This window comes from Ambystoma mexicanum, chromosome 2q (assembly GCF_040938575.1).
Source record: "Ambystoma mexicanum isolate Mex_15411 chromosome 2q, UKY_AmexF1_1, whole genome shotgun sequence".
NCBI classification, from domain to species: Eukaryota; Metazoa; Chordata; class Amphibia; order Caudata; family Ambystomatidae; genus Ambystoma; species Ambystoma mexicanum.
The window spans coordinates 506,002,236-506,025,629 of record NC_090924.1 but is presented as its reverse complement, the minus strand read 5'-3'; the positions used below and the strand labels follow the sequence as shown (position 1 = coordinate 506,025,629).

Here is a 23,394-nt window from a genome sequence, read left to right as displayed (position 1 = left end):
ATATGCCCACATTTTCTGGCAAATAATTGTATTACTTCATCTCTCCCAAAGTTAACAGAAGCTGCATGAATAACTCTGCCTTTCATCCTTCAGAACTTGATCATCTGAGAATCCATGACGTGAGTAATAACCGGCCCTTTCTATATAAATGTCCCAAGAGGCCTGCAGGCTGCCTATAGATCCCTGAGTCAGACACTTCACTCAAGGCGTAATGTTACAGGGTTTATGTTCCTGAACATGTATTGCATTATTTGAGAGCAGCATGTGATTGCTCCCGCAAGGCAAGTGTTCCGTTGAGGTTGGACTTTCATCCACTTTGATGGGATTTACCACACCTTTTCCAACTGCAGGATTGCATGATTTTTCTCATGTTGGGCAGGAGTTCACTTTCTGGGATCCTAAAAGGGTTAATAAGTTGGAGATAAACGGTACCCCTGAGCATAGATCAGGGTACCGCATTATTTGGATCTCCAGATGTGGTGAACTGCAATTCCCATTATTCCCAGCCAATGTAGTCCATGGTGAGAGATCATGGGAGCCCTAGTCCAAAACATCCGTAGAGCTGCAGGTTGCAGACCCCTGGCATAGATCATCACCTCGTTGCCAGGAGCAATGAGGTGATGCACTCGGCAGGGCAGACGCTGCCTTTCCTGGGATAGAAATAGTTAGAAAGTTGGAGATAAAAGTAGCTCCTGGGCATAGATCGTCTAGTTGCCAGGAGCAACTAGGCGATGGCCAACCCAGGGCAGCAATTCCCTGTCCTGGGATCACAATAAAGAGTTAGTCAATTGGAGATGTACGTAGCTCCTAGGCACAGACCATCACGTAGTTGCCAGGGGCTGCTTTGATCAACATTTTGCTAGAAGTATGGATAGCATTCAGTAAATCTTTAACAATCTACTCATGCTTGTTTTCAACAGGACTTCTGTGAAGGACAAACATAGTGCTTATAAATCAAGTCGCTGAAGGCAGACTTGGTTAATACATTTTTATTACACCAATTGCACGTTTAAGTAATTTAATCTAAAACAACTGCTTTGAAAAAAACACTTGAGTGCAATGTTTGATGGTAAGGCTTGAATAAAGGAGTTTGTACAAATACTGCGACTTAAAAATGTCACCTCTACCGAATACGCCGTACTAAAATGCTGACCCACATTATTCTGACTAATGGTAGCAGGGGTTGCGGTGGTGTCCCCTGCTCCCGTTAGTTGGAGTAATGGGGGTCAGGGGTTGCAGGTGTGTCCCCGATTCCATTAGATGGTAGCAGGGTACAATAAAGAGAAAAGTAACAAAAAAAGAAAAAAGGTCCCTGCAGCGCCAGTTCAGTCCCACGTTAGTGGGACAGAACTGATGCCGTAGGGATACAGTTGAGACAGCGGCATACTTCTGTGTGTGCCAACCAAAAGGTAAGTGGGTATGGGTGTGGGGTGTATGTGATCACTGAGCTGCGCCATATAATGGAAGTCAGCTTTTTGAAAGTGGACATTAAGGGCAGCGCAGTGATCACATAGATCTGGCTAAAGAAAACTCAAAGGGTTCCCATGAGGAGGTGTTTTGGGCGGGTAGGGGCAGGATCTGGGTGGGAATGGCCATAAGGATTAGCATGGCCATGGACAGTCAATGGGTGGGTAAATATCCAAACAACTCCTTCGAGCTTTGTGTCCCCCCTCATAAGCCATTCCTCCCTACCTGTACTCTAATGCAATAGTCTCGGTTTATAGGTGGTGATAAAGCACCATCTAATAGCCCAAGCTAAAAATGAAGAAAATGCAATCCAATCCTTTATTGCAATTATGCAGCCTTCAAACAAAGTGAACACATTGGCATCTCAGTAAGATACTCATGATCAGCACCTCATCCTCATCCTCAAGTATTGTAATCTGCAAAGCGCATGCAAGATACCTTTTTAACTTATTTCCTAATTTAACATAGTTCACAAAAAGTAAATCACAATTGGGCATGGGATTATGATGCATATGTGTGGGTATATGTAAGGAACAACAAAGGTCAAATGTCATAGGTGTGTGTTTGTATAGTACAAGTTGTCCTGGAATCAAAAATAGCTCCTGGAGTCAAATAGCTTCAGGTAAGAGTTACTTCACTCCTTGCTTTCCCACTCTGCCCTTTGTATAAAGGGAGTATAGAGAACCAAACCACCAGAAAGGGGCTGATGACTTAACTGTTGCTGGTGGGACAGGCATAGCCGGGATATTGCTCCGGGCTTGCCATGTGCAGCTGATGGAATGCCTTGCAATTCATTTGTATACCCTAGCACTGCCTCTGTGACTCCTGGATTAAGATGCCACGCAAGGCCGAAGCCACCTCTGAAGGGCCTGGTCCTAGATGCAGTGCTAGCAGCAGAAGGTAAAGGGACTCCTCCGGCGCCCTGCTAACACTATCATTATTATTATTATAGTATTTATTGAGCGCGGACCTAGCTTCGAGAAGCAACGGAGCCCTTTGCAGGGGTATGCAACAGTACAGATGCATAACGGAGCGCTTTACAGAGGTATACAACAGTACAGATGCATAACGGAGCGCTTTACAGAGGTATACAACAGGACAGATGCAAAACGGAGTGCTTTAGAGGGTTATACAACAGGACAGATGCATAACAGAGTGCTTTAGAGGGTTATACAACAGTACAACTGCATGACAGAGCGCTTTCCAGAGGTATACACCAATACATATACTTAACAGAGTGCTTTACAAAGGTATTCAACAGTACAGATGCATAACTGAGCACTTGACAGAGGTATGCAACAGTACCAATGCATAACGGAGCACTTTACAGAGGTATACAACAGTACCGATGCATAACAGAGCTCTTCAGAGTTATACAAAAGTACAGATACATAACAGCGCTTTACAGAGGTATACAACAGTACAGATGCATAACGGAGCACTTTACAGAGGTATGCAACAGTACTGATGCATAACGGAGCGCTTTAGAGTTATACAAAAGTACAGATGCATAACAGAGCGCTTTACAGAGGTATACAACAGTACAGATGCATAACGAAGCGCTTTACAGTTATACAACTGTACAGATGCATAACGGAGAGCTTTAGAGTTATACACCAGTAAAGATGCATAACGGAGCACTTTACAGAGGTATACAACAGTACAGATGCATAACAGAGTGCTTTAGATTCATACAACTGTACAAATGCATAACGGAACGCTTTACAGAGGTATACATCAGTACAGATGCATAACCGAGTGCTTTTCAGTGGTAACAACAAAACAGTTCTGAGGGTTTGCAGCTGAGACATGGGTGAGATGGTTTCCTTTCTTGTCACGTCAGTAGTAAGTAGAAGAGAGAAGAAAGTCACCAATGAGCCAGCTGCCGCACATCGCCATGACTAGCTCAGGCATGCTGGGACAGAACGGTGGTGTGCTCAGTGGCAGAGCCAGGGAGCGGGTATGGGAAGTGGCCAGCTGGAAGCTCTAACATGGCAGAGGATGCTTCCCTTGGCATGGTTATATGCCTGCTCTCTCAGCTCCTGCTACGATTTCCGAGTAAGAAGAGGGAGAATGGGGGATGCTCCCCCAGCCGCACTGGAGATGTCAGCCTGGCTCATCCTTTATGTGCTGACTCCTTCCTATTGGGGAGACAAACTCTAACCAAAAAAATGATGACTGGAATGTTTTGAATTAATCATAACAACTGGAATTGCACTGGAGAACTTTCCACAACACCGCTTCTGAGTCTGTCTGCGCCATTGCAAAAGGGGATCAGCCATATGCAAATCAGTCAGATAGTACCAGCAACAGGAGCAGTCCAGCCCAAACTGCTAGGCCATGCCCCCTCTGTGCAAAAACACAAGCACACCATACCCAGGGGAATGGGACATATATAGAGGGAACCTTGCAGATAAGTGGAGCAGTGATGGACTGGGAGGTGCATGTGAGGGTGATTACTATGGCATATGAGTCTTTAGATGGCAGTGTCTCTGAATATGAGGCTTGACCTTGATTATAATGACAGCACCATGTGCAGGTGAGCCTGTACCTATGCATCTCCAGCTAGCATAAGGTACTGTTACTTGGCATATGAGGCTGCACTTTGGGTTTAAAAATACAAGAGAAACCCCCTTCTGCCTCTAATCTAGCAGTTGAAGAGGGCATCAGTTAACAGATCATACAGGCCGCAGGTTCACCTCTGGTTCAGAGCCACAAAGTAATGGTCTATAGGCACGCAAATGAGCTGCAAAGCTTACATTTTGAGCTTCATGCAAGAAAGCTGTCATTTAATGGGGCAGTGCTCTTTTATACATAACTTTATCAACCAAAGACAGCAGCTCTTAAGGATGCAGACACCTACTTCTGAATGTGACCCTGCCTCAGAATCCTCAGTCTGATGCAGGCTGACATCCTTGTGTTTAGAGCATTGTGGCATGTTTACCAAACACCCCCAATGTGGCCAACGTGCATTGCCTGCATATCAGTTTGCAAGAAAACTTCCAGTACAGTAATAACCAGGGAAACATACACCCACCACCTGCTGTTACAAAAGGAAACTAGTCCTTGGGTCGTAAACTGAAGTGTGCTAGGGAGGACTCCCGGCTAATCTCTGGGTGGCCATTTTGTCACGTGAAAATCATTCTCCTTTTATACTGGATACATTGCAGAGGTGCCATATAGACCTTGGGGTTGAGTTCCGATGGCTCTCAACTGCTGTGAGCACGTGATGCAGGTGAGCCTGGTACACCTTAGAAGCCCAGAGTCGGATTGTGTAAATGGCAAATGTAATGTAATATGATGTAAGTGGTCTTGTATTGTGCCCTTCTGCCACCATTGGCAGCCACACTTCACGCCATGGTGACAGTCCAAAACATATAGAAGAAGACACAGTTAAAAGGACCATGCATAAACATGTGCTTGTTTTCCAACAGGTGATGTCTGGAGCCAAGTTTGCAACCCCAAGTGAACAAGTGCAGAACTATACAGCTGAGCAAAAGAAGCCGCTGGCCTCCACGTTCTAACATCATCTTGGTATGTATTTGGTATCAAATAACTTAGCAATGCATCTAGTAGTGGCCAAAGCTATTGGGAGTGTACTGTCGCCATGTTCGAGGAAGCGTTGCTCTGCTTTTCCTTTTCCGGGGACATGTAGATGGACAAATTACAGCTTGGGGGACCAGTGAGTGCACAATAACAAGGGGAGACAGGATGCTGCGAAGAAAGCCAAGCAAATCAGGTGCTTCACACGGCATCCACACAGATCAAGTAGGGCACGAGTTTTCACTTACTAGCAAAGCGCCCAATTTTAGGACATTCATTCGGGGTGTGAAAGGAGATGTGGACTTAATGAAGTTGTGGTGTGATTGCGGTAGTGGTAAATTGGTAGACACAGCGATGACAGCAGTAAAGTTGTATTTTAGTCCTACAATAAAGGTCTCCTATTACTTAGATGACATTGCTCAGATTTGAAACTAAACATCTCACAGTGACTGTGTAGCCAGTTTAGTGCCTGGTAGAAACAGGACCCTGGAATAATTGGTCAATCAACATTGCCTCCTGCTCTGCTGCCCGCACTGACGCCCATAGATGAATCTTCTGTTGGGGTGACGTATGAATGCTCAAGACCCACTTCCCCAAAAAAGATTCCAAACTTTCGAAGTCAATAGTCCTGTTTTACAAACTTATGAAATACTGTTAAACTGGAGGAGGCTGCTCTCCCCCAGGTCCAGCTGAAGATTCCTGGGGGGCCCATTTCAGACCCTTGCTGGTGTGTTGTCTGTCAGATCAGGGGCGCCGAGTACAGGTGATCCAGGGCCCGAGCCCCCCCCCGGCAAAATCAAGTCGGGGCTGAGCCCCCCCCCCCTGGACGGAGAGAAGTGATGCAGCATCGATGGCCCTTTCCATCGATACTGCATCACTTCTCTCCAGCCGGGGGGTAAAAGTGCGAACATGTGCGATTAAGCCCTTGCCTCTAGGGCTCATTGGTGTATGGTCCTGGAGGGGAGGGCTTAGGGCAGCGGTATTCAAACTGTGGGGCGCGCCACTCTGGTGGGCCGCAGCCTCATGCCCACAGGGGGGCTCATCTACAGTTTGAAAAGAAAAAAATAAAAAAATAAAGGATAAATGACCAAAGGGTCGGGCTGTTGCTTCATTAACAAGCAGCAGCCCGATCCACGGCCCCTTCCATACATGCTTAGTGCGACAGGGGCCGGGCCTTTGTGAGGTCTCAGGCTCCATTAGGAGCCAATTTATGAAGACAAAAGAAAAAGCGCACACCTTCTTTTGCCTTGATGATGGTCATCGCGGCAAAAGAATGTATGTGCTTTTTTTCGTCTTTATGAATAGGCTCCTAATGGAGCCTGAGGCCCCACAAAGGCCCGGCCTCTGTGGCTCTATGGGTGGCGGCAGCAGGGTCGGATTGGCCCCTGGCCGGGCTGAAATCGTCCCTGGGGAGTAAGGGCCGGTTTCAGGCCATGCTTGGGCCGGTTTGAAGAAAAAAAAAAAGAAAAATTAATTTTTTTCAAATTTATTTTTTCATTTTTTATTCTTCAAAAACCTTTCATCCTTCTTGGGGCGATATAAGTACCAACACAGGTTGGGTGATATTGTATGCATATTTGTTCTATAAAAAAGAGCTTAAGGGTAAGTGCTATATAATGCCATATTATCATGTGGCCTTGGACGTCTGCTTGGAGTCACAGTATTTTGACAATATGGATCTATACACACAGATATTAATGATACGTATGGTGATCCATTCTTGTATGAAATGTATGTCACCTTAGTGAAATCATAACCATATTTTTCGTTGTGTAGTTTACTTAGGAACAATGCTATTTGATGCCACTTCCTATTTTGTCAAGGGGTGAAAGGTTGTGTTTCATCGCTTCCCGGGATGTCACTTTGGTGTCGGGTCAAAGTACATCACTTCCGGTGATATCATCAGAGGTCAAGTGTCGTGAGGCGAGGGGTGGGCCACTTTTTTGAGGCGAGGGGTGGGCCACTTTTTTTTTGGGTGACCGAGCCTATTTCTTGTCCCAGTCCGACCCTGGGTGGCAGCAGTGGTGTGGAACTGCCCCAGTGTCACAGAAGTGCTAGAACATATTTGGGCATAGGCACCTACTGTTTTACAAATTAAGAACTTGGTATACACATGCAGTTGCAATTAAATGCTCATTAAAAAAGAATGCCCTCAAGAGTATGCTATCACAGAGAAACGGGGACCCCAAAGCCAGTTCAACTACCCACTCCCAGGTGTGCTACTGAACAGGTAGATGTAAGTCGAGAGCCAACCAATCTCTTTCTACTGTACCAAACAAATTAGGGGGAATCGCTCTCCTGCAGCCTCTCTCCCAGTCATCGATTCTTGATGATTTACTGGTGCAGTCACAAAAAAAAGATTTTTTGGGGGTTCATTTTGTTTACAAAAGTAGTGCATTGCTAAAACCCGCTGGCTGCCAGTTCATTGTCTTTGGAGCGTGCCAGGCTTCCTACCCCCTGAGAGCTACCAACCTTGGGTGCTGTTTTATAACAAATGAAAGACGCAGACAGAACAATAACTGTGTGAGTCAACTGAGAGATGAATGCACTCATGCTCCATTCAGAGAGAGGCTTTGAAAATGTAGCTCTGACAAATTAGAAAATCAGGGGGGCAAAGAAGCACTGTACATCTCCGCTCCCTCTTCATGGGTTTACGGTTGCCACCTGAAAGGTTGCCAGCAGCAAACATGCCATCCTGTCCCAACTGCATGCCTCGTGTGCTATTCCCTGGTCAACCAAACCCTGTGAACTCATAGGTCGCATAAGACCCACAGAAGTCTTTTTACTGCCCGTCCTGAACGTTTCTTGCACTAGTGCTATTCACACATGCAGCTCCAAGGTATAATATTAACAACCAGTGTTTTTGGGTAAAGGGCCGGCATAAAGTCTCTATTTCAGAGCCAGAGTCAAATGATAAGGTGCTTGTGGCAGTATGGAGTTCCAGGCCTCTGCTTGGACGCCGGGTTCTGCAAACTTTAGCTCTGCAGATGTGTTGGACTACAATGCTCATCAGCCCCAGCCAGCATAGTCAATGGTGATGGATCATAGGAGTCGTAGTCCAAAACATCTGGAGAGCCACATGTTTAAGACCCCTGGCTTTAAGGAACAGGAAGTAAAATAATCCATGAAAGTAACAGGAGTATGACGTTCCTGGATCTACATGGGTAGAATAAAAGTAAACTAGAAGAATAGCCTGGGGGCATCAAGTTTATGTAGGATGGAATGGTAGGGGGCTGAGTCACCTGATGAGACAGGGGTATCTTACAGGTCTGAAACCTGGTAATTCACTTTACAATAAAAGACAACATGGAGAGAGGTGATGTCTCTGTGTGGCCTGTAAATCTGCTGAGATACCACCAAACTGTACTACCATTACTGCCACTTGGTCTGGCAGTATTACTGCCGGATTACAAGTGATGGTAGGCAGTGTTAGTCCCCATTAATTGGAGTCCATAGGACTCCATGGTGGATTTCAATGGTATTACTGCTGGTTGTAATTTTGCTGGTGGTAATATCCCAAATTGTTCTATTTTGGGCGGTATGGTGGTGGAAATACCTCCAGCTTCTTGCTGGAGGATTTTCCTCCACCTTTGCCCTCAAACTCATAGTTGGGCGTTGCGATCATGTGGCTCTATACGGTATTACCAGTGTTGCCAGTCAGAACTCATTTACCTCAGCAATGTATTCAGTTCTCTGCTTTTTGTCCTGACGCTTAAAATGTGTGATTTGCATTACAGGCTGTGTGCCGCAGACTGGTTCCACTCTAAGCGGGGGAGAAGTTAGGACTGTGGGGACTGAGACGGCAGGACTTTTCAACCTTTTGACATAAAGGGCCTTCACTGAGTCTTGGGGGGGCATCACCTCCCACGGGATATGGTACAGTATAATTACCTCATTGCTTTCTATCACTGGTTCCTCTAAATCAGCCTCTTGCTGACATAGAAGGGTTTATAGCTGTTCAGTGGGCATTCAGTGGTTAAGATCTATGCTGGCCTGCCATCTTGTGATAAATGGCAGCTATTAACCTAAACTTTGTCGCCATTGCAAGTCTCACTTCTCCCACAGCAACAGCAGAGCCTGCTTGCCAGTGCCTGATAATCCCAAAATTCTCTGTAATTTTATGCAAAGCTGCATTTTATTATTATATGGTTATTTTACTCACTGAACGCTGATCAAGTGTTTTAAGTCTAGACTTTATTAACTGGATGCTTGTAATTGCAGCACAAGCACTCTTTACAATCTAAACTAGAGGTGTATTTACTATGTTGATTGTTCCAAAACACATCTCCTAGTGTGCTGCTTTGGGTCAGCTGGCCCCCTTTAAGCTGTACACAATGATACATTGTCTGGTTGACATTCTATGTGATTTGTGTATTTTATAAAGGAAACTAAGACCACTAGAACTCACCACCCCAGAAACTCCCAATCCCACCTTTGGGGGTATTCCTGTGGACATGAGAACACAGAGGAAAGAATGAATAAAAAAGTATTTGCCTTCAAGAGGAAGTTAGACCTTTGCAAAAGAACAGTTGGAACTGAGCAAGCCACCTAGCAACATTAAGGTCCAGCTTTGATGAATACTTCCCTGAAGTAAATGCTGGCATTAATAACTGGGTGATGCAGACTTTTCTGGCAGAGGAGGTGGTGCATCATCCATTTGATGCCCAGGAAGAGCTGATTGAGGTTCAGTCGGACACTATTCTGCAATCTGAATTTAGGAACATTGCAGTGGGTGAATTTTGACTGAAGGTAATCCTGGAGTATCCTACATTGGCATGGTCTGCTATACAGTTGCTCTTACCCTTTGGGTCTTACTACTTGTGCGAAATAGGCTTTTCAGCATTGGCTTTTTTACTGACTCCTTCATTTTTTGAATAAGGGGTGTTTCAAATGAGTGTTGAAAACCCGGAAAGTGGGAGTTTTTAAAACATGGAGACAACCATGGCTACAACATTTAGACGCGAGTGCTTCCATCAGTCCCAAACATCACCTGGGTGCAGGGTGAGCCTGGGTAACTGCTTTTTAACATTGTACATTACTTTACCTGAATTTCTGGTAAACTACAATGTTAAAAGCAGTTAACACTCTGCCCCCCCCCCCCAAGTCTGAAACCACACTTGATTGCATTATACTTCAGCCAGGATTGCATTATACTTCAGCCAGGATTGCATTATACTTCAGCAGCACATCTGATGTGTCCACTGAAAGGTTTAAGATTAAGCTACATCCCTAACTCTATCTGGTTACCCAGAGGTAACATCTTAGCAAATTTCACTTGTGGCTGGCCAATCTGCAGCAGCACTGTTGTACGTTTGAATTGTTGATGTTTTACTGAACTATGGCACCACACACGTCTTGCTTGGTAGTTTTTAATCGGGAAACGTCTTTACTTCTTGTTTCCCTTGAATTGGGAACTTTTTTTTTGGTGGTGGTAGTGATACTCCACCTTGCAGCTGTACCTTCTGTTTAGCAAGCATTTAATTCTCCCATCCTAGTTGTGTTGCTGGACGATTATAGAGCGGTGGAGTAGGTGCAGTGTTGGCCTACTGGAATGCAACTCGAAGGCTTAAATCTCCTTCTTTCTTGACTTTAGTATATGCAGTGCATGCTAGCCAATGTTTCCACTGTTCTGTGCTGCGCACAACAACACCCACCCCCCCCCGCGCGCCCTTGCACCAAGTTGGCGACTTCATGCAAATTTACGGTCATATAACTGCCAGTGATGTCACTTCCTGTATTTGGCCCCCCGCCCCCTGAGAAATTCATAAGTCGGCTCCCCTGTGTCTGATAGATTTTATCCATCAGCGGTGATTTTTGGATACTGAGGATTGAGCCTCATTACTCCATCTTCTCGGGCTGAGGATGTAGAGGTGGGTTAGGATTCTTCTTGGTCTGTGTGGACTTGTCACAGTAGGGCTGGTTTCACTGGGTCTTCTCAGCGATGGGGCGCGGGTATCGGTCGTCGCCAGTATGTAATAAGTTGACACCTTTTATAGCGGCCTGTCTTTGCCTGTTAGATGCACATTTACAGTTACGCAGACTGCGTATATCTCGCCCCGTCCTGCCCCTTCATTGGGACGGGGTGTGCCGCTGCAGATTATCACAGGTCAGATGTATTGACCTCCACACACACAAAAGCATCCAGCGTGGAGCTGAAACCTTAAATGACCACTTATGACAATCTATTAAACATTATGGGGCACAGCAGCGATGAGAACTAGCGCTCGGCTGGATATTGCAAGGAAGATGCCTGGCGGCACTAGAACATGGAGTGTGCAATAGCGCACTGCAAAGCACGCTTTCATATATTGAACTAATTGCTTTATGCAGAGACTGCCATCTTTGGGGCATTAGATGGGCTCCCAGAGGCCCGGGCCCTTTTCCATACATGCCAACATTTCAAACCACCTGTGTGGGAGATTACGTCCGAAAAATCGGGAAACTGAGATTTTCCCATAGGAATGTATTGGGCAAAGATTGAGTTTAGGCGGGAGAACGTGAAAAATAGCAATATTTTTCACGCAAAAATCGGGAGTCTCCCGCCTAAATCGGGAGGGTTGGCATGCATGCTTTTCATCTGAAAGTGTTGAAAGGTCCTGGCGCCATCCCTGCTCTCCCCCATTGTTAGGAGAACAGCATGTTGGTGCCCCGCCCGATGTGCTTTCCCCTTGCCCTGGGGTTTTAATAATGAGGGCCTAAGTCCCAGGCGGCATCGGAGAGGACCACCTACGCTAGCTGCTCGCTAACCCACCACATAGCCGCGCTGGGAGAGCACCCGCAGCTGGCTTTGCAAAGAAAAGAGCGCAGAGTAAAGGAGAACGATTTGTCTTATGATGAATGCCTGCTCTGTGTGGGGAGGAAGGCTGCGCGCGCACTCCTGCATTAAACGGCGAGGGCTGGCACGAAAGCCAAGCCGCACAGACTGCGTGTGTGCACATGATCAGCTCTGCGTTCCTGGTGCTGGGGCGAAGGAATGGCAGAGAGTTGGGGAGGGGAAAGGAGTGCGTGTGTGCAAGACAGGGAGGGGAGGGGGTGTTATTTCAGCAGATACAGATGTCCGAGCTCCCGCTCATCAAAGAGAGAACTCAACTCGCTCCCTCCTTCCTCCCACCGCACCGCTGTAGATGCGGATGTAGGGAGCTGTCCGTGTACGTTCCTCTGGCAGACCCGGCACGATCTCGCTAGATGCCTTCTGGGCCCGTCTCCTCTGCTTTGAAGCCTCTCGGTTGGCAATGAAACGGCAGGTTGTCCACCAGCAGCTAGCCCTTTGCCACCCTGGCTCTTCCCACTGTCTTGAATCTCTCCTGCGAAGGTTACTATTCATTGGAAAACAGTTAATCGCAAGATCCCACTCCTGAGTAACCAGCGCTGGAAATGGAAGCTGCTTACTGTGGGATCCTACCAGCGACAGGGCGAGGGTGGGGGGGGGGGGGGGTGTTGTTCTGAAACCCCCCCTGCTCCTTTGCTCCTTTTGTCAAGAGTTTGGTAACAATAAACATCCTCACTGCCACTTTAAATCGCGTCCATGGTGCCTTTGCCACCTATATGTCTTTGCCACTTTAAACTAATTCTCTAATTCCGGTGCCCATATGTGACTATCAGAAGTTCATCAAGTCATGTGATCCTAATGGGCTGGGTTCAAATCCTAGATTTGGCACCTGTTAAAAGCAGCCCAAACACACTAAACCAATTAAATGGAGCAACTATACGTGTTTTATTTCTTCTATCACACAGTGCTGAAGGTGTCCACCCTGTGAAAAAAGTATCCAGATGCTGTCCACTTATGCCCTGTACAGGCAGATTGCTGCACCACACACACACACGCGCGTGCTCTCACCGACAACTGCACCCAGAGGCGTTGCTAAGGGGAGCTGAGGGGGCTATAGCCCCGGGTCTTTTGGTTGTAGCCCCGGATAGAAGCTCAGGAGTTACAACCAAAATGCTAGCTAGCCCCCAGTCCCGACAGACCCGACATTAGCATAGCCCCGGATCTTTTCCAAACCTAGCAACACCTAAGCTGCCAGCTAGCACACCCTCGTAGACAGACAAACGCACCTCTCACACCCCTGCACGTTCGCAGACGCCTACACACCTTTCACCCTTGCAGGCACTTGACAAGACTATTATTACCACTGGCAAAGTGTCTGACTGGCAGTGTCCATCTTTCAGCACAGCCCCTCTGCTACACCGTCCGCACCCGTGGTCCCGTGCACAGAAATCACGTGATGCTGGAACAAGGAAGTCCCTTTGCAGAGCATAGGGCCGCGCAGACAGAACGCATATCAGAGCTTTGAGGCGTCACGCTACTGCACCTCACCTCAGCATGCTGGAATCGCATCACTGCGGGTGAAGTACTCACTAACAGTGGGGACAAGGGCTTTGGGATTTTTCCAGCGCCAAAGATCAGAAGCGGCATTTTTTGCCAGATCCCGGATCCTGGAAAATCAGCCCCCATTCCAGCACTGTCAGCAATGCTTTAAGTGGGCCGGGGCTGCCGGGGCTGCGCCCCAGCAGTCTCCAAAAAGTGAGGCTGAGCTGGGGCCCTGCCAGTGCCCCCCGTCCCACCACTTCACGGCAGCTCATTGTCCCGCCACGGCTGCAACCGCAACGGGAGATGAGCCCGCCGTCATCAAGTCAGGCAGCTGTCACTGGCAGAAGTGCAGTGCAGTCACAGCTTCGCTGAAACTAGTTTGCACAAAGCTATGGCTGGCTGGCACTTGTGTTAGTCACAGCTCAGGAAATGCACAGCGTAACCACCATTAACGCCCTTTTGTCTCTGCTCCCTGTTGTGCCTTTTACAGAGTAAAGCTGAGAGTAAGAATACCGTTTCAGCAGAGCACTGTAAGAGGCACAACAGGAGTGGAGACAAAAGGGTGTTAATGTTTTACCCATTAACCCCATGGCGGAGACATTAGCTTCTGAAAGCCTTCACTTAAGGCGGAAAGGCCATAACTTCCCAGCCATCACCTCTTTCCTTTTGCAAATGACCTGGTGCAGCAGGTCACATCCACACCTGGTTGGTCTGGTGTGCATGTGGTCTGGTGTGCATGTGACCTGGTGGCCGTACTTGCACCCGCGAGCAGAATATGATGGTAGCACCGGTACCATTATTAACGGTACCGGTGCTACTACCCTCCCCAATCCCATTGAGCCCTATGAGGCTGAAATGGGAATGGGGAAACATTTTTTTTGGCGCCCAGAAAAGGGCAATTACCGGGTCCAGCAAGGTCGTAATGACCCGATAATTGCCCTTTTCTGGACGCGGGAAAAAAATGAATACCGGCGGCAGCCGTGCCTGTATTACACGGCTACCGCCAGCCTCGTAATGAGGCCCAGTGCAATTAAATGATTTGCCCTGGACCACACCTTTTGGTTGTACCAGCAGTGTTGCAGTATGTGCTTAGTTATGTAGACGAGACCACCCATGTTCATTTTTACATGCTCTTCTTTAGGCCACGCCTTCAAGTGTTAGTCCACGCCCATCTGACAAGCCACGCCCCCAAATGAGCCCCCCCCAATTTCTTACCACACTTAAATCACTCACTGTCAGTAATAGCCCATGTTCTCCCGCCTACATACGAATTCCAGGACTTTGTCCACCCTAAAGCACTATAGCTGCTCTGGACATTATAATTCCCCTTTGTGTCCACTATTCAGTTAACTTAACTTGTTTGTTTTACTCGTCCTCCGTAAATTCACAACTTATTTTGTTTTGCAAAGGCACCCACACTCCTGATCCGACAGCAGAGTTGCTGATAAATAAATAGTACTGAGAAGGTTTGGCCCCGGTGCCCCGCATGTGAGCCATGCCAGCATCCAAGCGTGAACTCTGCGCCAGCACCTTTTGCTTTGTGCCGCCCAATCGGTTCACTTCCTTGCGACTTTCTATGGCGCCACGTAGTTTGCCTATCAGGCTTTTGTGCTACTTGTCTATTACAATTGTGTGTTGAACACTGGCAAACGTCGAGGCATCTGCACCAGCTAATACGAATATCACAATTATCTCCCACAATCTCGACACAAACATGTTTTAAGGCTCTCCCTCTGCGTTCAGCCTCGTTCGTGTGAGCCTGCACTAGAATCGTGCAACTCGAACTTCACACTTGAATTTCGCAGGCATGAAAAACCCATGCAGCACTACAACGTGGTCGAAGTGTAGAGAAAAAAACGAATGGAACTATGTTCACCTGCTAAATTCGCCCGCCCGCCCACTTCTACTCCTGCACCAGCTGCCCCCAGCCCCCACTCACCAGCGACCCCATAGTCAACCCTCCCCCAATGAAACCTTCCTTTTCTACAATTTACAAGAGTACTATTAAGACAGACGAGAACACAAGGAAAGAAAATGCAGCATTTAAATAAGAACCATTAGTTGGCCATTGTCCCCCACACCATGCAGCTTGCCTCCCCCTTCCAATCGCCCACCTATCACACCTCTTAAGAGGCACACCTAGGGCTATAGCCACACACCCCCTGCCCATTACCTGTACAGACACTGGGCCTCCCTAAAAGTTGGGCGTACCCCGGTGGTAAATCCACCAGAATACTGCCCAATGCAATTATCGTTACCGCCACTTGGTCGGCGATATTACTGCCAGATCACAAGTGGCGGTGACGGTGTAAGCCCCCATTTTTTTTTTGTCTATAGGATTCAATGGTGCATTTTCGGTGCAATTACCACGGCGGTACTTGCGCTATGGCAATTGTGCCGAAAATAAGCGTAAAGTCGTAAATCCTCTGACTTTCCCCCAAACTCGGGATTGGGTGGTACTGTAATGCAACAGTAATGCTTCCGCCATCCCAATTTTCAAGAAACCTACTGCTGACCCATTGCTCGTCTTCAATTTTCGTCCTATCTCCTTGTTACCCTATCTCTCAAAATTACAGGAACGGCTGGTTTAATCTCAACCTTCTACTTTTGTCTCTAATTCCTCCATTCTTCAACAATTCCAGTCAGACTTTCACCCTCTTCACTCCACTGAAACTGCTCTTCTCTCTGTTTTGGATTCACTACTTACTGCATGCTATTCCAAACACTCATCACGTCTTATACTTCTGGATCTTTCCGCTGCTTTCGATACCGTTCATCACTCCCTTCTATTGGCGTCCCTCTCTTCCTTCGGTTTAACAGGTTCTGTCCTTTCCTGGTTTCAATCATATCTGTCTCATAGAACCTTTTCTGTCTAGTGGGCCGGCAAATCTGAATCTTTTCTGCTTCCCAATGGCATCCCACAAGGGTCTGTTCTGGGCCCTTTTCTGTTCCCCTACTACACTTTCCCTCTTGCTGCAGTTATTTCCTCGTGTGGTCTTTCTAGCCACTTTTATGCTGATGATACTCAACATTTTCTCTCTTTCTCTTCTTTTTCCTCTGATATTCACTACACGTTTTCTGCCTGTCTATTAGCCGTCAAAACGTGGATGTCTTTCCACTATCTCACACTTAATGCTGGGAAAATAGAGTTTCTCTTTTTCCCCGTTAACACTCTTCCCCATTCTCTTCCCCCCTCCTTTATTTCTTTTCGCCCGTCACAGCTTCCCATCTCTACTACAGCTCAAAATTTGGGGCTTTATCTTGACTCTACCCTATCCTTCTCTCAACACATTTCTCAAACATCACATGCCTGCCGCTTCCATCTGCATAACATTCGTAAAGCTCGCCCATGTCTTACTTTTCAAGATTCAAAACTGTTGATCCCTTCCTTGATTTTCTCCTGACTCCTCTGCTTTCTTTGGACTCCCACTTTCCCATCTTTCCCCTCTGAAATCTGTCGTCAACTCATCTGTTGGTCTTCTCTATCTTCTATCTTTCCGGGATTCCATCTCACCCTCCCTTGCTACTCTTGGTTGGTTATCTTTTCACTCTCAACTCAAATTAATTTCTTATGTCTTGTCTTCAAGTCCCTCTATGGACTTGTTCCTGACTATGTTTCTGGCTTGGTTTCCTTTTATACTCCTTCTCTTCACTCCGTTTCTCAATGCCTCCTTGCCCCCTATGTGCTCAATATCGCTTTGATACTTTCGCTCTTTTAGCTCCTCTACACTGGAATGCCCTTCTCTACTTTATCCGCTCTATTTCTGCCTATCCTCTATTCCGTAAGTCGTTGAAGCCTCATATTGTCAAACATGTTTGATTGATTGTTTTTTATTGTTTAGCCTTATTCATTTTTATTGTGCCACTATCTGTCTCTCTGTACAGCGCTTTGGCTTAAGGCTCTATATAAAATATAAATAAATACAAATACACATTTTTACCGCACTGACCAACCTATAGTGAGACTGTGTCTGCAGCAATCCATGATTAATTGCAGAAGGCACATATCCGTGCCGAGAACAGGGCTTTGCGACTGCCTAACAATGAGTGTTATGTCCCAGGCAGGCTCTACAAAGGAGCGACAACAATACAGCAGCTGCAAGATAACTCAGCAAGGTGTGATGCTGGATTACTACCTGCACGACCCTGCTTTAAATCCCCAGTAGGGAAGAAGTTACTAAATACATAAGTCAAGGTTTCCATCACTGCTGTCCTGGAACGGTACTCTGGGTTAAATAAAGTAAGGGAATGATCACTGATTCCCCCAAACATGAACGGTACGTTGTTACCCTTAGTTCCCGCCCACTTTGTCCTCTGCAGTTACACAAGTATGTATTTCTGAGAAGACAAAGCATGCACAAGATTTGGCCAGCTCTGTAAGATTAGAGCACAGCAGAAGCAGTTTGTTTTGTATTACTAGATAGGGAAACTCTTTTTGTTGTGAGGGAAATCTACCTATTTCATGTTCTTTTCTTATTAGGGAAATCTTTCTTTGTATTTAGTTTTTAGAGTGTAGGGCTATTCAAGGAAACCTTATTTTCTTGGTATCAAACGTATTTTGACAATCTTTTGTAAAGCACACGGCTGTTCTGTGGAGTGCGGCCCAATCAAGGCGGCCTTCCGTCTCGTTTTAGCTCACTTTGCCTTACCAGAGGGGAAATATCCAATTGCATATCAGCCTGGTCCAACAAACAATGGTAGTCCAGCACCAAAATGCTAGACAATTCACGTACGAGCAAGAGTACAATCAGCGACTGAAGGCATGTGTTTCTGAGTTCTTCTCCCATCTCACAGCATTGCTTGTATGTCTGGCTCAAAGGATGGGAGGGATTCGAGTCTGATTCCCCCGCGTTAGTAAGACAGGAGTGAACCATTCAGAGGACAACACACCCACTCCTGTAGCTGCCAATTGCTACAGAAGGATAAACTGATTGCCCAATACATTCAAAAGGATGCAGGTGCAGCGGGCCACTGCTCCATTCAGAGGTGGGACACTAACATGATGCAAAAGCAGAACTTGGTATAGGACATGTGGACGATGTCCTGATAGGCTTATGACTCAGAAATGAAACGGTACATGTTCGGTTGTTTGCCTAGCCATTAATGGTTAAAGAAAAATACAAGTGAGGTCAGACTGCATAGGAGATGGAATGGCTCTCACATATTGTAAAGCCCTTAGTGTTATTAAGTACCTCTTTATACAGCATCCAAGACATCATCCATTAAAAGATTTCTTGATCCGAAGAAACTATAATGTTGCCCCTATATTGGAGGGAAAAAATGGGCAGTTAATAATATGTAAAACCCCAAAGGGACTTCATTGTCAATTGAATGCTTTGCCCCCTAGATGCCAGGGAAAAGAATGAGCTCTTCCCATTTTTAGAACAAAAACTATGATCTTTACTCCAAAAAATGGTATTACCCAAATTGTTCCTTTACAATTGTTCGAATGAACAATTAACCGAATTTAAAGGGTCACAATTGACCTTTTTCACAATTGACTGAATATATATATATATATATATATATATATATATATATATATATATATGGGTGTTGGGGGGTTTGTGGGGGGTTTCCCCCCACATATATGGTACAATTGACCTTCACAATTCGGTCAATTGTGAAAAGGTCAATTGTCATTTGAACAGTTGTAAAACGAACAATTCGTATACAACCCAAAAAATGTGTCCAAACTTAGCAAATACAAATTTGCCAAAGGTGCGATAGAACTAGAGGAGGGGGTGGGTTACGAATATTTGGGTATGTCTTTACATTATGCAACTAAATGACAAATGGAAAAATAAATGTGCGACTGCTTTGGCTAGAAGAGGCATGATAGTTACAAACTTCTTGAACCATTTTGGAGCCAGCACCATCTCGCATGAAATGGCGGAGTATAAAAAGCAGACTATTCCGGTTGTCAACTTTGACGCAGAATTGTGGGACCATACAAATATTAGTCGCCTAATGAAGGAAGGCACTAGGATTTAGAAAAGGATGCTGGGTCTACCAATCGATGCACCACATTTCTCAATGAAACCGGAACTGGGATGGTATGGTATTCAATACTTGACAATTTTGCAACCATTGCTCTACTGGTTAAAAGCCATGGAAGGAGCTCGAACTCCATGTATATCTTGAAGGACTGCAGGATGCTTTAAAACAGCAGCCGGACATGAAACGCATGTGGTTTCTATTTATTAAAGAAATGTCCACCTCTTTGGAGCAACCCCAGTGAGTTTGGCCCATATTACAAAACTGAGCTGAGATTGGTGCTTGAGCACCAGTTTCTGAAAGACACTTGGAATTCTAGCACAAATAAGACACTATTAGTTTGCTACCTGGAAACCAAATGCAGTATAGCTCTTGAGAAATATCTGGCCATACATGCTCTAAACATATACATTCTTGAATGGTCAGAATAATATTAGACGTTTTACCTTTGTTAAGCTTTAAAGCCTGTTGGAATGCAGGTGCCACGGATAACTGCACCTATTGTGACATCTTTGGGAACATATTAGCCACTTCATATGAATGTATCCCCATTACAGTGGCCTTAAGAGGCAGTTTTTAAGACCTTTGTTAAAATATCCAAATGTAAGAACTGTCAAAGATGCACTGCGATTGTTGAAACTCATTTCCGAAGAACGTGGCCTCAAGACGATATTGACATTTCTTGAGACAGCCCGGAATATCCGTGTGATGTTGTGAAGCCAAGACTCTGTGCTTCTTAATTAGCTTTGTGTTGTAGATTGTAACCCAAGTACTACAACAATGCCTCAATGTGTATTTGTTAAGTGATATTATATTCAAATGTGTCCTTTTTATTGATTTTAATAATGTAACGGACTTATGAATTTATTTGACATTCCATTGTTGTTGAATTAACTTATGCCTGGAAAACCATTACTGCCTTATTCAAAATGAAGTATTATGTCCAAATCATCACAGGATTCAGATCAGTTACATGTAAAGCTTTATTAAGCGTAATCTTGTGACACCAGGATAGATCTCAGCAGCTTCCATCCTGGGCCCCAACTGTCAATATTAGAATCTTCAACTGACTACATTCTGGAACTCTATATGTGACATCATATAACACTGTCAGTTAACTCCTACATTAATATACCATACATCTGCAACTTTCAGTACACACACATTCGCCCCTACACAAATCACAGCCACACCAATTCACCCACGAGCCTTCCTTCATACAAACCATCCATTTAACTCCAGATTGTTTGAATGTATTTGGAATGTTTATTCTGGAACCCTTCTTCATTGCAAGCACTCTGTTAACAACGCACTCTTCTCCATTCCCCATAAGAGCTGTATGGTTCCTTTTCATCATAGCCGTCACAGGACAAGAACATTTCAAATTTCCCTTCACGCGTATTGTCACCATATCTCCCACTCCATGCTCCATGTCTGCTACAGTTGTCTTGGCCTAACACTGTTCCCTGGAAATCCTTTCTTTTGTCAACATCTTCCAGCCCAGAACATCATCATTATGGGACATAGGTCTTATTTTATGCAGCAATGTTGGGCTTAACTTTGTATTTACCTCTTAGAACCTCAACAGCTATGAGTTTAGTTGCTTGTGCCTGGTGAACCTCAATACTACAATTCTACCCTCCACCAAATCATTCTGATTTCACCATTCAGTTTTCACCAACCTCATGCCTTCCATGATTACCCAATTGGGACATTCAACTGCTCCTCTACATTGGTGATGGTATACAATCATATTCCACACTAATCAGATAACACAATGTAAGGTCAATCGTAAATGAGTGTACCCCATTTGCTTGAGCCCCCCCATTCCCGTGTGTCTAGTCTTTCAATAGAACTTTTCAGGAGTGTCCCATCTTTTGAGAAGTTGACTCTTAGAGATTTCAATCTATGGGCCAATTGAACCATGAACATTTTAGCTTAAGACACCTGCAATGATCTTGCACTGATTTGCCAAGAAACAGCTATTAAATAGGAACACTCTCAAGGGGATACTATGGTCTTTATAATCCACAGAGAAATCGATTCAGTAGATATTGCTTGGTCAGAGCAAACTATTGCATTCTATGGTATCTGTTCAAGTGCTTGCTGTCGGGAGGTAGGCCTGAGTGAATGTCATCCAAGGTAAACCATGAATAATCAGAAGTCACTCTTACCCTTTCTCTAAAATATGGTTTACACACAAAAATTATACAAAAAACACCCAGCCTGTGTCCTGGATGTTTTTCGTATTGTATTGAATCTCTACAGGCCTGGAGACTATACCCTGTTGCACCGGAAGTCACATTTATACCTTTCAATGTATGACACTCATTACCTTATGGTAACTCTGTAATCCATGTGAACCCTTGTTACATCAGTAATGCCCCGCTCCTTTGCGTTTTGTATTACCCACAAATATTCCCAGGTCTCTGGCCTCCCAAATGCCCCCATCAACGCACGGTGGGTTCCAATTGCCAACCTGGACCCCATTCTAGATATAGTATTTTTACTATTCTATTACATGCAGACTCCTACTAGAAACAGAAAATAGGTGCAAGGGAATGTTAATTTCTAAACAAGATCAATTACTTAACAGTGCGGATAGTCTTCAACAAGAACGTTCTTAACTCTTTTCTAAACATGATAAAGTTACGAGGTAACCCAACCTTAGGAGAGCGAGAGAGTGTCCCATATATTTGAGGCATATCTCAAGAAGGATTGGTTGAAGGTTTGCTTCTTTTTTTACCTTAAGCATCTCCAGGTGAAGGTCCTCTGATGCTAAGGTAATGAGTGCAATCTTGTTGGTAAGTTATGGCACAGTACACTTCACTGATGTCGTCTGCCCCTCCCGTCTTCACCAATGCATCTTGAGACAGCACATAACTAGTGCCTCATACAGATACCTGTTCTCTACCCACAATCCCTCCCCTCCCCAGCCCCATCACTGATTCTGGGAATAGCCTGTTTCTAAGCACTACTATCTTTGGCAAGTAAAATAACTAAGTAGAGGGTGTTGACATGTTCTCTCATGAATGGAGGATTTAAGCAAGGAGAGTAATTGGGCTTAAAAGTCTGCTCTCTTTGACCCATGCGGTTGCAAATTTAGTCAGTCGCACTCATCACCTGTGGTACACCTCATGCACTTCGTGATTGAACGAGGACAAGCCATCCTGAAAAAAACTCTCTCTGCAGCAGGGATGAAAAAAGTAAGAGCGCTTTTTGTTTCCATCAAGTTCGTCCATGCGCACCACTGCTGACCCCCGAGTTCTGTATAGCAGAATGAGGAATAAATCAAAGCACAGATAGAGATTACATTTCTCAGAGGCCTGGATAAAAATAGAAGGAAAATGGCCGCGTCAGCATGCCCGAAGAGAAGGTTTCTCGTAAACAGGCTCGGTGATGCCAAGCCGGTGCAAAAGCCGTTCCAGGAGTCAGGGGGGGATGGGTATTTAATGCACCTGTTATTACCCCCAGTGCCTGAGCCTGCTGAACATGGTGTCTGAGGGCAGCAAGGGTCAGACTGGCTTGGATGAACGGATTATTGCCACTTGCATTAATATCGTCTGCATATAAACTACTTGCACTTTGCGATGTATCCAAAGAGAGGGTCAAGAGATTGCATTGACCTCCACCCAAGACAGGCTGCAGTCAGCACATCTGATGCCATATATTGCTCCATATATTGCTCATTCTGGCCTAAACCCAGGCATATAAATCAGGGCTCACATAGAGTTGTAGGCATGTCACCGACTGCAGTCGCGGTCTCCCTGAATCCTGGGACGTCTCCAGTGCCTTAAGTGGCAGTGCAAAATGAGCAGGGTCTCGTCAAGGGGCGTGGCCTAATGGCAGGGGTCGCCTGCTGGCCTGTTAGGTCACACCCCCTTGACGAATCCCGGCTCAATGGGCTACTGGCACCCCTAGAGATCAGCACCCTCTCCCACTGGGAGCCCAGGGAGTGGCAGTGTCCCCATTGAGGCTGAAAAGCTGAGGCCGCTGGAGGCAGAGGCCTTTTTTTTTCAAAATCCTGAAGCCCCACCTCATTTGCGGGTGCTTCAGGATTTAGAAAAAAAGGCCTC

At 45.6% G+C, this 23,394-nt stretch overlaps 1 protein-coding gene across 7 annotated transcripts in view; it reads left to right on the top strand.

Annotated features, from left to right (window-relative positions):
• The window catches only part of ELFN1 (extracellular leucine rich repeat and fibronectin type III domain containing 1), a 1,469,111-nt gene that overhangs the window by 1,181,215 nt on the left and 264,502 nt on the right, over positions 1 to 23,394 (top strand). For 6 of the 7 annotated variants that reach the window (XM_069647629.1, XM_069647625.1, XM_069647627.1 and 3 more), the window contains one exon: positions 4,902 to 5,001. The gene's annotated coding sequence lies outside the window, so the exon portion shown is untranslated. Of the gene's footprint in view, positions 1 to 4,901; positions 5,002 to 8,747; positions 8,887 to 23,394 lie in introns of all 7 variants that reach the window. The other variant, XM_069647628.1, reaches the window with a different exon arrangement.